This window comes from Peromyscus eremicus, chromosome 2, assembly GCF_949786415.1.
Source record: "Peromyscus eremicus chromosome 2, PerEre_H2_v1, whole genome shotgun sequence".
Lineage (NCBI taxonomy): Eukaryota > Metazoa > Chordata > Mammalia > Rodentia > Cricetidae > Peromyscus > Peromyscus eremicus.
In genome coordinates this window covers 146627910-146643217 of record NC_081417.1, presented here as the reverse complement: position 1 = coordinate 146643217, position 15308 = coordinate 146627910, and the positions used below count along the sequence as shown (strand labels likewise).

Sequence of the window (15308 nt, the reverse complement as noted above, 5' to 3'; positions counted from 1 at the left end):
GTCAGAGAGATGTCGGCTGGAGGCTAATATTGCTACTAAATAACTTGAGAACTCAGAAAGAATTGTCTGTGCTCCCTCCACCTGACTGACTTTCTTCTGAACTCATGGTCCATCTTATAGGCCATTATGAAGCCTAAACGTGATCATTCAAGAAAAATGCTAAGCACAGTGCTGAGGTCACTGCGAGCGCCTAATCAACAGAGAAGCTGCCGTAGCAACAGTCATTGAACTGTTACGCCAGTCAGAACGTTCTAGAATCTGTGCCCATTGCTTGCTGTTTCTGACCTTCCCAACATAGTGTAACTCCTGGAGTGTCCAGAAGGAGGCGATCTTGACATTTACTCCTTTGCCCACAGAGCTCCAGGAAGTGGTGGTGATTTTCCCTGGAGAAGGGTCTTCAGTTGATGGTTCTGGCTAAGGCTTCAATCCTTCTGGGTTCAATGAGGAGAACTTCTGGCTCCCCTCAAAATGGGCCTGGTCCTCTCTTCCTAGACACTATTCTGGCCTCTCTTTAATAGAGTCAGGCTAAGGCGTCCAATTATCCCAAGGTGTCCATCCCACCCGGCCCTCCTGTCCAGCCTCCCAACCTCGGTGAGCTGACATGTCACTTGTGGGCCACCTTCCTGGACAGGCTGGATTCTCCTCCCCACTGACTCCCCACCTTTCCTGGGTCCTCCTGTGTGTGTCCAAGCTTGGGATACAGGCAAGCTGGGTGGAATCTAGCAGTTGGGGCCCTGAGCGCTCCGACTTCCATCACCTAGACACTGACATTCACCGTTCACCCTCTGCTTGTCGGGGTCTGGACCAGTGCTGAACTAGATGCTCACAGAGGGAGGCAGGGTGCTGTGTCTTGGATCTCTTTGATCTAGCCTGACACAGAGCACACTCAGCTGCCTGCCTTGTGGGGACCCATGAAACCACAGCCTCAACAAAACGCAAGCCTATTATTTATTTACTTATTTTTGAAACAGGGTCTGGGTATGCAGCCCATGCTAGCCTTGAACTCTCCAACCTTCTGGTTTAGCCTCCCAAGTGCTGGAACCACAGGTATCCACCACCACGCTAATAGCACATGTGATTGTGTGTGTGTGTGTGTGTGTGTGTGTGTGTGTGTGTGTGTGTGTCTGCTTGGGTTGGGCCTCTGTGCACATGGAAGCCAGAAGAAAACGTCAGGTACCCTGCTTCCTCTCCACCGTGTGCCTTTGAGACAATGACTCTTACTGAGGCACTGCTAGGCAGTGAGCGCCAGTCAGCCCCCTGTCTCCACCTCCCATAGTGCTGGGGAGCTAATGGCACATGTGTGGCTGCGGCAGGCTTTTTGATGTGAGCATTGGGATCTAGACCCAGGTTCTCATGTTTGCACACCAAGTGCTGTTACCCATGGAGCCATCTCGCCAGCCCCAGCCACGAGTTTCTCAAGGGGTGACTTGGACCTGTCATTCTCCACCAATCGCCATTCTCTATGGGCTCCCCACCGTTCGCTGATCTTCAACATTACTTTCTTGGCCAAATATCATCTTTCCTGCCTCCAGCATCAGCCTGGCGCGTACACACACACACACACACACACACACCCCTGATGTTTGGGATGTAACCTCATGGGAAAGCCCTGGCAGAGAGCCAGTCACCTGGGGACATAGCTCTGATTCCTCCTTCTGTCCCCATCCCCTCCCAACACCCCACCCTCTAGACCCTCTCTTGGCCTTGACTGAAGTTCTACACTCCCCACCCGGCTTGGACAGAATTCCAGAAGGTTTGGCTTCCTTGTGGCCTCCTATGGGTGGGAGCTGCACTGTTTGGCACATGCTCCTGACAGAGTAATGCCACCGGCAGGTCATCGGCTACCAGTGCGAACCGAGAAGAAGAAACAGAAAAGCAGTCCCAAACCACAGAGACACACCCGATGGCTGCAGAGAAGCAGCCTGGCGTCAGCCCACGCGATGGCCTGAGGATGTCACCTGAGTCAGCCAAGGTGGGGAGCGGCTGCTATTGAACGTTGATACGAATGTCTCTTTCCCCTGAGAGCAACACAGTTAGGTACAGGGTGATCAGAGGAGGAAGCCAAGGTGTGTCTCTGTCACCCACCACCTGGAAACCATCATTGGGGACACCTTGTGGGGCACGTGGACCAGCCGTATAGGCCTTTGAAAATATGTGCATATACAAAATGAGCTTTCCTGTGAGCATTATTTTCATAACCTGTCACACCCTTTTTTTGTAGTGTTGAGGCTCAAACCTCAGCCCTCCAGCATGCTAGGTAAATAAATACTCAGCCACTGAGCCACATGCCAGCCCCTGCAGCCTGCCTCTGAAATTTTAAATTACCTCAAAGTATCACTATGTAGTTCAGGATAGACTCAAACTTAGGGATCCTCCTGCCTCAAACTCCCATCTGTTGAGATTACAAGTGTGAGCCATGACACTTAGCAACCACCTCCCCCCCCCCCCCCACACACACCCCAGGGTCTCACGTAGGCTGTGCTGGCCTCAAACTCACTAGGTAGCCAAGGAGGACCTTGAACTCCCGATCCTCTGTTTGCATCTCCCAAATGCTGGGATTATACTCTCGAATCACCACAGCTGGATTCTATGGTGCTGTGAACAGAACCCAGGGCTTGGTGCATGTTAGGCAAGCACTTTTCCAACTGACTGAACTGTGCCCCGTTTCAAAGGAAACAAAACAAACCCAAACCAAAAAAAAAAAAAAAAAAAAAAAATGAAACAGCAAGAGCAGAAGTCCAAGAAAACCCCCACGTTCTTACAACATGAGGTACTTTCCAATCCTGTTTTCTCCAGGTGATTAAAAAAACATTCTGGCCAGGCAGTGGTGGCGCACGCCTTTAATCCCAGCACTTGGGAGGCAAAGGCAGGCCGATCTCTATGAGTTCGAGGCCAGCGTGGTCTACAGAGCGAGTTCCAGGACAACCAAAGCTACAGAGAGAAACTCCATTTTGAAAAACAAAACAAAACTAAATTAAAACAAAACAAAAACATGCTGTGGGCTGGAGAGATGGCTCAGTGGTTAAGAGCACCGGCTGCTTTTGCAAAGGACCTGAGTTCGGTTCTCAGCATCTGCATGACATCTCACAACTGCCTGTAACTCTATTTTCAGGGGTGCTGATGCCATCTTCTGGTCTACGTGGGCACCAGGCATACACACAGTGCAGACACATACATCCAGGCACCCCTGCATCCACCTAAAATAAAACAAATCTTTAAAATAAAACAATTCTGGCAGCGGGGTGGCTCAGTTGGAAAGCCATTGCCCAGCAAGTGTAAGGATGGATTTCCCAGGACCCACATAGAAATCCAAGCATGGTATGTGTGGGTGGGCACAAGGAAATGGCTCAGCACGTCACAGCATTTACTGTGCAAATCTGACAGCCAGAGTTTGAGCCTCGGAGCCTGTGTAAGGATGGAAGGAGAGAACTGGCTCCTGAAGTTGTCCTGTGATGCCTGCTCCACATGTGTGCCCTCATGCACATTGCAACACCAACAACAAGCCGAGTGTTTGCAATCCTGGTGATGGTGAATGGTAAAAGAAGAGGTGGAGGCGGATGGATTCATAGAGAGCCAGCTTACCTGGCTTATGTAGTGAAGTTTCAGGGCAATGCGAGACACAATCTAAAGAAAAGGAGGAAGGCCCCTGACGACAGATGCCCCAGGTTGTCCAATGACCTCTATGCTCGCTGTTGGCATGCACCCACCCTCTGCCAATAGACACAAATAGAAGATTATTCTGGCTGCGGCTGCCACTTCGCTTTTAGGACTCTGACATGATGGGGATGCTTGTCTAGCATGCATAAGGCCCTGGTTTGCACTCCTAGTCCTGGCCGTGGTTGGATGGGGTGGGGAAGGCTCATGATGGTTTGTGACCAGAAGTTTGAAAACCAAATCAGAACAAAAATCAGTGTCCATGCCACACTTGGCCCCAGCGATCTTCCATCCATTTGTCTGTGCTGGCAATGGAACCCAGGCAGGCGTGAATGCAAAATATGTGTTGATCGCAGAGCTTTGCCACAACCCTGAGTCGGGGACCTTTGTAAAGGGTCCCAGGTCTGTTTTATCTGATCCTAGGCATTCGCCAGCTCTGGAGCTGGGAACCCATCTAACAGGGAGGGAATGGAGGTTGGGTTAGCCGAGCACGCAGAGACTGGGACGTGAAGCAGGCTCAGGGTCCCTGCACAGGGATTTCACAGAACAGCTGCTGCCACTTTGGAGAATGCGGTGACTGTGCACCTGCTCCTTGTCAGGTGCCCCATCCCTTCAGCCAAGGCTTAGTCAGTTTATCGTCAAAGAGCCAGGTGGCAGAAAGGTAGAAGCCCTCTGTCACAGCGGAGACCACTGAGGTTCACAGCGGTGGCGGGACTTGGCCAAAGCCCCACAGCCTTCAAGGAGTCAAATCTAGTTTGAGTCTCTCCTGTGATTCTAGAACCAAGCTGAGACTCTGAAAGACAGAAACATCCTCAGTAAGCATTCTCTGGCTGTCCCCACAGCCTTCTCTTCCTCTGTCTCCACGGGGAGTGAGGTAGGAGGGGGTGGGATATTGGGATGTTGGTCCGTTTTCCAGAGACTGAGTCCTGGGTGGGGCAGGCTCCAGGGCTGCTGAAATCTGTCTGGCGTCCCCGCCTGGGCGAGGGTCCCTGGTGAGCACGCTGCTTAGTTTCGGTCCCAGGTCCCTGCATGCTCTTAGCCCTGCCCTGTCAGCTGAGAGGGAGAGAAGGAGGCACCCTGCCGCTCCCAGCTCTGGGCTGGGCGGTGGAGCTGGCCGGCACCTGCTCGGGCCTCTCCCACCTCTGGTAGCACCTACTTCCCCTCTTATTCCTGATTGGCCAAGGGGTTCTCTAGAGGAACCTGAGAAAGCCTGAGTCAGGTTCCTGCCCTGGGGGTCCCCTCCTCTTCCTTGTGTTCCAGGTCCTCTGTCTTTTTCTTCGGGGAAGTGGCTGTAGGTGAGAGTCCTTGGTAACTCTGCTCCACTGGTCTGGCTGTGCGCTGTCTCCACACTCCAGGCCCTCCCCCAGAGGAGGAGAGAAGGGTGCTGCAGCCCTGAAGATGGCCCTGGTCCTGAAGCAGGAAAGGGCCTGACCCTTCCCCAGGGGGAAGGCAGAGCTGACTCAGGAGAGGTCTGGAGACCTGGAAGCCAGGGTGGAGAGCCAACAGCTGGCCAAGTGTCCTAAGGGTGTGGCATTTTCGCCTCCACCCTCTTCCCTGCCACAGGGTGCCCTTCCTCTTTAGGCAGCTCCACACTCCCTCCAGGAAGCCCTCCCAGCTTGATCCCATCACCCTGCTTGCCCCATCCTCTGTGAAGCAAGAAGGAAAGAGGACCCCGAGAGAAGAGAAGCAAGATGGAGGTTTATTTCCAACGCAGTGCAGAAACATTGTCAGATCCTTGCTCACAGCATCGGGCTCCTCTTTGTGGGTAACACATGCGTGTGGGTAACACATGCACACACACACACACACACACACATACACACACACACACACACACACACACACACACACACACCTCTATTACTACTTCTTTAGATTTGAGCAGATGTTTCCAAAGTAAGTTTTGGAGACTCCCCATCTACGTTTACCCAGCTGCATAACCATAACCACCCCACCAGAGCCAAGAGAGGCTTGTGGTCACCTAGATTCGGCAGCACAGGGTCTCTGGCTCAGTGGATGCAATCCACTTCCTACGCTGCAGGCCTTCTCAGAACCTTGAATATTAAATATCCACTTCTCTCTCCCAACACCTATAGTTCCCCAAATGTACTTGACCTTAGAATTATTTATTTATTGAGCCGATCTTGTTATGTAGTGATGCTCTTGTTATTTAGCCCAGGCTAGCCTCAAACTCAGGATCCTCCAGCCCTCACTTACCAAGTGCTGGCATTACAGACATTCACCACAACATCTGGCAGAATTATTTTGGTCTTAATAGTAAGCCGTCTCATGGTGGGCCTAGGGTGTGACTGAGCAAGCTTTGAGAAATGCTGGGATACAGAATGTTCTAGGAAGGGCAGGGCCACCTTAGTGTTGACTTTGCAACAGCAGAGAGCTTACCCTAATGACAGATCTCAGTGTCTCAGAACAATGAGTGAGATGAATATTCCGGAAGATAGGGGGAGCTGTTGGGTCACTGGGTGAGTAGATCTGCTGCCATAATCCACGGAGCTGTGGTTCCCACCCAGCTGTGGATCCCACCAAGCTGTGGATCCCACCGAGCTATGGATCCCACCAAGATGTAGATCCCACCCAGCTGTGGATCCCACCCAGCTGTGGATCCCACCCAGCTGTGGATCCCACCCAGCTGTGGTTCCCACTGAGCTGTGGATCCCACCGAGATGTAGATCCCACCAAGCTGTGGATCCCACCCAGCTGTAGATCCGACCAAGCTGTGGTTCCCACCCAGCTGTGGTTCACACCAAGCTGTGGATCCCACCAAGCTGTGGATCCCACCCAACTGTAGATCCCATCAAGATATGTATCTCACTAAGCTGTAGATCCCACCAAGCTGTGGTTCCCACCCAGCTGTGGTTCCCACCAAGCTGTGGTTCTCACCAAGCTGTGGTTCCCACCAAGCTGTGGATCCCACCCAGCTGTAGATCCCATCAAGATATGTATCTCACTAAGCTGTGGATCCCACCAAGCTGTAGATCCTATCAAGATATGTATCTCACTAAGCTGTGGATTCCACCAAGCTGTAGATCCTATCAAGATATGTATCTCACTAAGCTGTGGATCTCACTAAGCTGCAGTTATGGGGCTAGGGTGGGGGTGGGTCCTCTGGCTTCTTGTGTTCTTAAAGGAAAGATTCAGTCAATGGACACAGAGCACTTAAGACATTTATCTAGCAAAGCAAGGCAAGTATTCCAAGATTGAGTTAGACTGTCCCTAAAGGCCGGGACAGCTGGTGGGTTCTGCCTTTTGGATTTTAAACAAGTTTTTATGAATATTTATGAGCTAGGTGGCGTATTCTTGGCATAAGGTGGTTTATATATTCTAAAGTCATGGAGGTCTAGACTTCATCCTTCTCCCCAATCCTCTAGAAAAGCCTGCAAAGGGGTAAGGTGGGTGTCAAACCACAATGCAAATGGTGTTATAAAGAGCCCAGTGTCGTTAATGCATCTGGGGTCCTAGTTTCTGATAAACTGGACCAACCCAAGTGGTTTAACCACGAAGGAAAGTTCTGGCCATCGGGGGCACAGCTGCCAAGATCCAGCTGCAGCTTTCCTTGGTCACCCCATCTATAACTCCTGCTTTCCCCGAGCGATAATCAAATTCTTATTGACCGCCACGGCATAGGCAGTGCCCTTGGCTGGTGCTCAGGGTCCCAGGACTCCTGCTGGGCTGGTCTTGGGCTCTTTACTCAGACTGAGGAAAGGCTGGGAGACTTCACAACTGGGGATGGGACACCAGGATGTGCAGGGCTGGCATGTGATCCTCAGAAGGTTTTGCTGGGTTCTTAAATGCAGAGTGGCAGCCAGATTTGACTACAGATGGCCTCCATTCTGCCTACAGAAAGAAGTAGGGTGTGGCTACAGCCCAGAGGATGTCATGAGTTTCCAAGTAACAATCAGAACACAGACTTAGGAATCAGGCAGATCTGAGTGCAGAGCTCAACTGAGGCTGTCTCGCAGCCAAGGCAAGCCTGTGGGGGTGGGGGGTAGGGGGGTGGAGGAGACTAAACTGATCAACACTGCTGGGCTCCAGCCAGCCAGCCTGCAAACCACGGCTGGCATTTATCAGAACAAGATCCTAGGTTATTTCGGGCTCTCTTTGAGGACACTACAGCCTGCCAAGGCCATTTTTCTAGATACTGTCTGACATGGACTGAAACAATGAAACTAGATCATATCGTGAGAACAGAACCAGGAGTAGCTTCAATACGCTGTCATATCAGTTTCTGCCCCAGGCCCCTGAGCTGGCAGGACACCTGTACACAAGTATAGTCAGCCAATCAGAACTTAGCAGTGGACTTTTCCCAGCTGGTCATTCAGGGAAAGTTCAGCGGTGCCCTGATCTGCTCCTCAACCAATCAAAAGTGGCAGTTTCCTAATCCCTTGGTTGTTACATGGTCCCTCAGACCCCTAACTGCTGTCCAGCGGTGACTGAGCAGTCCTCTGATTGGGTGCAAGCTGTTCCAAACTGTCTTGCACTGGCCAGTCATAGGTCACTTGTAGAGTGACCTTGTTATCATGCGTTAGAATCTGTGTGAGTGTGTGTGCATGCACGAGTGTGTGCGTGCACATGGCAACTTGAAGACACCTTCAGGGGTCATTTCCAGAAATGCTGCCCACTTCCTTTGAGACGGAATCGCTCGTTGACTGAGATCTTGCTAATTAGGCTAGACTGGTTGGCCCCAAGCCCCAAGGGTCTTCCTTTGGGAGTGCAGCATGCACCGTCATCAGACCTGCCGCTTTTCATGTGGCTTCTGGGGACTGAACTCAGGCCAGTGGAGCAGTCTAAGAGAGATTGTTACAAGAGGGACCACACAGGCCATCTGAGAGCATCACTACCAAATTCAGTGGGATGTGGTAGCACCTGCTTATAAGCCCTGCTCTTGAGAGGCCGAGGCAGGAGAATTATGGGTTCAAAGCTAACTTAGGATACATAGAATGAACAGTAAAAATATTTGTCGTGTTTATTACAAATACTATTCATTTTATTATTTCATTAACAAAAATCCCATTTTATTTTTATGATAACTTCCCTTAGGAATTTTCATTACATGTTATTTATTTGTGTGTGTATGTGAGTGAGTGTCCAGGGATAGGTGTGGAGGTCAGAGGAGAACCTGCAGGAGCTCATTCTTTTCTTCTACCATGCCGGTCTTCAGGCGTGGCAACAGGAGCCTTTCCCACTGAGCCATGGTGCTGGTCCTCAGGCCTCCACACGAATGGGTTGACATAGTGAGTAAAATCGATAATTTCAGAACAGGAGACGTGTTGTGGGAAAACGGTTTTGTTTTGCTTAGGAGAGGAAAGCAGGGTGGGTCTGCTGCCTTTCCTCTTAGGGAAAAGGACTCTCTGAGGATGACGTTTGAGCTGAGACACAAATGGCGGGCAGGGGCAGCCATGGAACGTTCTGGAGGGAGGGCAGTCCCGAGAAAGGACAGGACTCACCGGGGAGGCCCGGGGACCTAGCACACAGTGGATGAGGCTGACGGTGGGGATGGTGCAGGGGGGTGGGGGGCAGAGCAGACACAGCTGAGGCTATGGCGAGGAAGACGACTTCACCAGGAAGCCAGCAGAAACTGCTGAGCAGGGCAGTCCTGAGATCAGATCTGGCATTCTTAGAATGCCACTCTGCTGCGTGCAGAAGGGCCGCACAGGGGCAAGGGTGGCCGGGACAGCAGGGTAGAAGTGACTGGTGACAAGGACGGGTGGGTAGAAGGGGAAGGTGCTTAAATCCAGAGAGTGTGACAGTAGCCCACAGAGGCTGCTGGTGGGCAGGAAGGGGGGCCTGAGGGGAAGCAAGGGACTCGGGATCACAGGTGGGCTTGGTGACACATTGGTGAGACATCTAAGCCACTGGAGGGTGGACAAGTGGACAGGGAATGCCAGTCTGGGGCAGGTGGATCCCAGCAGGTGTACAGTATGGAGTCACCAGGGTGGGAACGAGGCCCGGGCTCTTCCTGCCTTTCATGCACTAGGGTTTCTGGAATGGCCTTCCAGGGACAGATAGCTGAGGTGGAGGTGGAGGGTTGCTGGGGGGGCGACGGGGACTCCCAGGCGGTGATGCTAACTAAGCCCTGTCCCTGTCTCCCAGCCTGCCTGGCTCTGCTTTGGCAGCCAGCTGACAGGTTGTAAGGGGGGTGGGATGGGCACGGCAGCCCTGGCTCAGGAAAGTGTTTGATTGGGTTCAACAAAGCAAACAGTGAGAAGAGCAACACCCCGTAAAGTCATGCCCTCCAACCAAAGCATTTTCTCTATCTTTCCCAGATGTTCGCAGATGGCCTCACGCCAAGAATGTGTCCTCCATGTTCTTCTTCGGTGCCCCCCTGGTGCCCACCCCATCCTTGGAGTCTGAGATTTCCATGCACGGACCCTCCCAGAGTGAGAACAGAGCCAGGCTGGGAATCCTGTGAGGGGCTGTGAGGTCAGCTGGCTTGGTGGCCCAGCCTCCCACAATGCCCTGGGCTTCCCACCACTAGCTCAGCATAGGCTTTGGAACAGCATTGCTAAGATCCGAGTCCCAGTGACCACTTGCTTGGTGTGTGACCTCAGACCTGCTCTGTACGTTAAAATGTGGTGAAACGGCCCTAGCTGGCAGGTTTGCTGTGGACAGTAAATAAAAGCTGAGGACCCTGCGAAGCAAGCAGTCAGTACTCAGTAAAGGACTGTAATTCTGTGACTTTCTGGACTCGGCCAACACAAAGAACACAGGCCCCAGGGAGCTACTTTGTGAGATTGAGTACCAGTCACACCTCTCAGTGCTCAATTCCCGAGGGTCTCTGCTTTCTCATCTACAGCAGAACCCACCCTTAGCAGGTTTGTGGGGCTGCTTGGGGCTGTGAAAGTCACAATGCAGTCTATTGTCATTTATTCACCAAGGTAAAGTTGCCATCAGCCAACAACCATGCTTTGGCATCATGCCCCTTCCCAGGGCTCTGGGCTCAGACTCCCACCCCCAGACTCCCGTTGCTTGCTGAGAGGTGTCTAAGATCCTCATTCCGGAAGAGATCCCTGGCTCCCAGCCTGTGCCTTGCTGCCCATGCTCCCTAGAAGCTCCTAATAGCTTAGGTTTCTTCTTGCTGTTGACACCCAGGCTTCTGGGCTCCAATGCCTTTGCGTGTCCCCCACCTTCTGCGCTTTCCAGTGGCCCATGTCAGGGCTTCACCCCGTTCCTCCCTCAGAGGAACTGCAGCCTTCTTGCTGGCTTTGAGTTCTCCACACTCAGCCCAGTCTCCACACACTGCCAGATGGATCTAAGGCCGACCACTCCACACACACCCCTTAACCTGACCTCCATCTGGGCTGGCCCAGCAGGCATCGTCCACTGGCCTTGTTCCTTGACAAGGCTTCAACTACAGTCACCTCCTGACTTCTGTGCTCGGCAACACCTCCGCAGCACGTCTTTCCATGTCCTGTCTCCGCTTGAGGAGCCTGCCCGACCCCCCCCCCCCCCCCCACACACCTTCAATACTTTCCATGGCTCTGTGTCCCTGTCCCCCACATTAGTTTCCCGGAACCCCAGGAGTGCTTGCCTTGGTACAGCTCCTGCCTCACTCAACCCTAACCTTTCCCGATGCTCAAGAGCCGCTTGCCCCTGGGACCCTGTCCAGCCCACTGCTGCGGGTCAAACCACCAGGTGCCTGGCACCCGGGAGGCACCTGACGAAGACAATAAATGGTACCTGTGAAGTCTGTCCCTCTCTTTAGTGTAGTTAGATGTCACCTCCCTGCCCTTCCTCTCAGCACTGGGCTGTAATCCGCTCTGCAGGGACCCTGGTGCATTTCCCTGGGACCCCGGGGACTCCAGTGCAGCAGAGAAGGGTCCTGCAGGCTGGCCCCCAGACAGACTCTCCGAAGTTCCCACGGAAGAGTCTAAGGTATAGCCTGGTTGGTAGGTGACCCAGCACACATGCAGGCCAGGTTCCATCCCCAGAGCAACATGACCACGACTGTATATGCCTGTAATCCCAGCACTAGAGGAGAGGGGGAGGGGTGGAGGCAAGAATTAGAGGTTCAAGGTCATCCTCGGCTCCACAGTGGGTTTGAAGCCAGCCTAGGATATATGAGACTTTATCTCAAAAGTTCTGACTAGAGGCTGGAGAGATGGTTTCATTGATTTAGAGCATCGGTTGCTCTTCCAGAAGACCAGGGTTTGAGCCGTCCCAGCACCTGAAGGCTCACAACTTGCTGTAACTCCAGTCCCAGATCTGATGACCTCTTCTGACCTCTGAGGGTACCAGGCATGCGAGGGATGCACAGACATACACTACAATATAAAATTAAGGTTCTGATTAAGTACAGATGGGGCTGTGAAAATAAAAAGTTCTGACTGAGCACAGTTGGGGCTGTGGTGCCTGGGCACGTGGGAGGGGCCCCCGTAGCCCATGCTGATTGCTGGAAGGGAGCACACGCTTCACCGTGGTGTGGATCGAGCCTGTGACTGCTTCGGCCAAGAATCCATGACAGAAGAGTCCGAGGCATCTTCTGGCCCTGCTACAGACGGAAATCCCTCGGCTTAGCCCCTGAGCCTTCATCTGCCTCAAAGGAGGATGACTCGCAGCTGGATACCAGAGAGAGAGGGACCCAGCTGACCCAGCCTCACAGCCCCCATCAAATTGCCAGGGGTATGTGCCAATAAACCCCTCAAGCGAGCTTGCTGCTAGCCCAATGCCACTTGGTAACCACAGCCACCACCCCAAGCCAGGCAGAGTCAAAGACCTGCCTGGCTGACCTGGCCTGAATTCCTGACCTGTCAAACCCAGAGATGCGATAAAATGCTTGTTTCAAAGCCGCTTTGTCATGGGTTATTGGAACACATGTCAACTCTGATCTACTGGGGGAGGCTGCCTGGAATGATACCTTGGGCAGGTCTCTGAAACTGCATGGGTGTGTGTGTGGGGAGGGGGGAGTTGGTGGGGAAGGATTCTGTGATTATTAGAAATGTCTGCCACCGGCACAGATGGAGTTGAAAGTTGTGCTTCTCATCTTCTGGAAAATGGTGTGGCGCACAGTGGGGAGTGGTTCTGCATCCCCTTCACAGGCGGGGCTTGTCACAACATCTTGTATACCCAAAGACGGGGAGCAGAGAGGAGCCGAGGTCCTAAGGTCCACACTTTTCCCATGAAGGCTACCAAGAATCCATGTGTGTCCCCAGAGGCAAAGTGTCCCATTGTCACGGGCCTCCCTGTCCTGGCTGCTTGTCACGCCGCTCCTCCCCTTCCTTCCACCTTCGGCAGCCCAGCCCTCGTGACCAGGTTGGGCTGTGCTACTCTGGGACTGGGGACAGCTGGCACCAGGCCAGAGTCACCAGAGTCCCGGAACTGCCAGGCTTCCCCTCTGTCATGGGAGGCTAGTACTCTGGTATCTCTCAAGGGTGGAGACACTCAGACTTGCAGAGCTTAATGAAATACACGTTGCGGCTTCCTGAGCCTGGCCGTGTGTGCACCCTGTACAGGGTTCTTAAAGAACTATCACAGAGGCTTCCCGGGGGTGGGGGATTAGAAGCCTGGGAAGTGAGGTGTGGGGGGGGGGGCAAGGGCGCAGACCCTGCTCCACCCTTCCTGAAGGCGTGACCTTGAACAAGTGACTTCACCCTTCTGACTCTTGGTTTTGTCATCTGTCAAGCGAGCATAAATGACCCAGCCTTACGTGGTGGTTGTGAGGAGAGAGCACGGGTTTGGGGTGGGGGTCAGAACAATGCTCACCACACACTCATTAAATACTTCTTAGCTGGGTCTGGTGGTACAGGCCTGGAATCCCATCCACTCAGAAGGCAGAGACAGGGTAGCAAATTCAAGGTCTGCCTGGGCTACCGAGTAAGTTCAAGGTTAGCCTGGACAACTTAGTGAGACCCTATTTTAAACAAACAAAAACAAAAACAAAACAATAAACAAACAAAAACAAAACAGAAAAACACTAAAAAGGCTGAGGTTGAGAATGCAGCTTAATGATTGAATGATCCCCTTGCGTATGTAAAGCCCTGGGCTCCATACCCAGCACACCCCACTCCCAAAATCTTGCTGAATGAATGAATGATTAGAGAATCATCGACCACGTTGAACTGCAGCTTCACATCCAATCCCAAAGGGCTTGATCAAATTCCTGTACCCACAATGCCCGTCATGAACCAGTCACCTACTGTGTATTAGTTGAAAAAAATTCTTTGAAATCTATTTCTTCAAGAAGTCATATTTAGGCTTGATAAAAATGATCATAGGACACATTCCAAAGCAGGCAGACTCACCCAGGGGACATGAGTGCCCAGCTCAGCAGACCCAGGATCAAATGGCCCCATCTTTGAACCAGGAAGTGGGTCAAAGAGGCCTCTGCATACAGGGCACAGGGCACGAAGTTCCCTGGCCAATAGCTACTGCTGTTTTCCTAGAAGTGCCCTCTGACCCTCATTTCTAACCTAGCAGGCCTCACACGCCAACATGCCAGTCCTCATGTGCCAACAAGCCAGCTCTCAGACCCACCTCCTTCTAGAAGCAGCAAGATGGACACGAAGCCCTCAGAGACGGAGGAGCACTTGGGCCATCTCTCCAGCCCCTATCTTTTTTTAAACATAGGATTTCTCTGTGTAGCCCAGGCTAGCTTAAAACTCATAATCCTCTTGCCCCAGTCTCCTAACTCCTGGGATTATAGGTGTTGCCACCACACCTGGCTTTGGAGAGGTGTCAGGAAGAAACACCTTTAGAGGGAAGTTGGGCTTTATGTCTGTAAGACAGGAAGAGGGTTTTTTGTTTTTGTTTTCTTTTTAGATTCATTTATTTTTATTTTATGTGTATGGGTGTTTTGCCTGTGTATAGGTCTATGTACCACATGTGTGCCAGAAGAGGGCATCACATGCCTTGGTTCTGGAGTTTGGTTGTGAGCTGCCATGTGGGTACTGAGAATCCAACCTGGGTTCTCTGGAAGAGCAGCCTGTGCTCTTAACTGCTGAGCATCTTTCTAGCCCCAGGAAGAGGCATCTTGCCAGATCAACTCCACACAAGCTGCCATTGGCTCTTGTCTCTGACCTACGAGAGGTGGCCTGAGAGCACTGCAGGCCGCTATTGTTTGTGATCACACAAGCTTGCAACCGAGTGGATCCTGGGTTTCTCTCAGAGTCCAGAGAGGGTTTCACCTCAGCAATGGCTCCCGCCTCTGGAGGGCTTCCTATAAACCAATTATTTCTCACACACATCTTCATTATGCATACACACAATTGCAGTTGCCAAGGAGTGTCTGACACCCCCCTTGTTGCAGAGTGGGGTTCCTACATGATGTAGGGTGGTGAGCAGCACTAGACACTAGACTCTCCTCAACCCCCCACTTATGACAACCAAGCCTGTTTCTAGGCTCTGACAAATGCCTCCAGGTAGAACTGCTCCCAGCTCAGAGCCTCCAGTAGGAACATAACCCTTAAGGTTAGTCACTCCCCAGAGACTGCTGGGGGCTCAGTGGGACTACAGTCAGAAATGGTCACTGAGATGGGCCCACGGGTATCCTTTATATTTGGGGACATGCCCCCCTCACATCCACACTGTGTCCTGGAACTCCTTAACTCTCTCCTTGTCTGTTTCCACAATGGTCTCCTTGGTTTTACCTTCACAGACAGGGGCATCAAGGAGAGGATGTAGAGGGGCGCTGCACCCCATTT

General features: G+C 52.3%; 1 long non-coding RNA gene across 2 annotated transcripts; it reads left to right on the top strand.

Moving 5' to 3' along the window:
- The first annotated feature begins 272 nt into the window (after window positions 1-272).
- On the top strand, window positions 273-10321 carry LOC131904182 (uncharacterized). 2 transcript variants are annotated; one of them, XR_009377692.1, is made up of 5 exons: window positions 273-373; window positions 972-1047; window positions 1691-1753; window positions 1834-1972; window positions 9936-10321. It is a non-coding gene; the product is annotated as an uncharacterized LOC131904182 (long non-coding RNA). The 2 variants fall into 2 exon arrangements; XR_009377693.1 differs by lacking the exons at window positions 972-1047; window positions 1691-1753.
- The last annotated feature ends 4987 nt before the right edge of the window (window positions 10322-15308 follow it).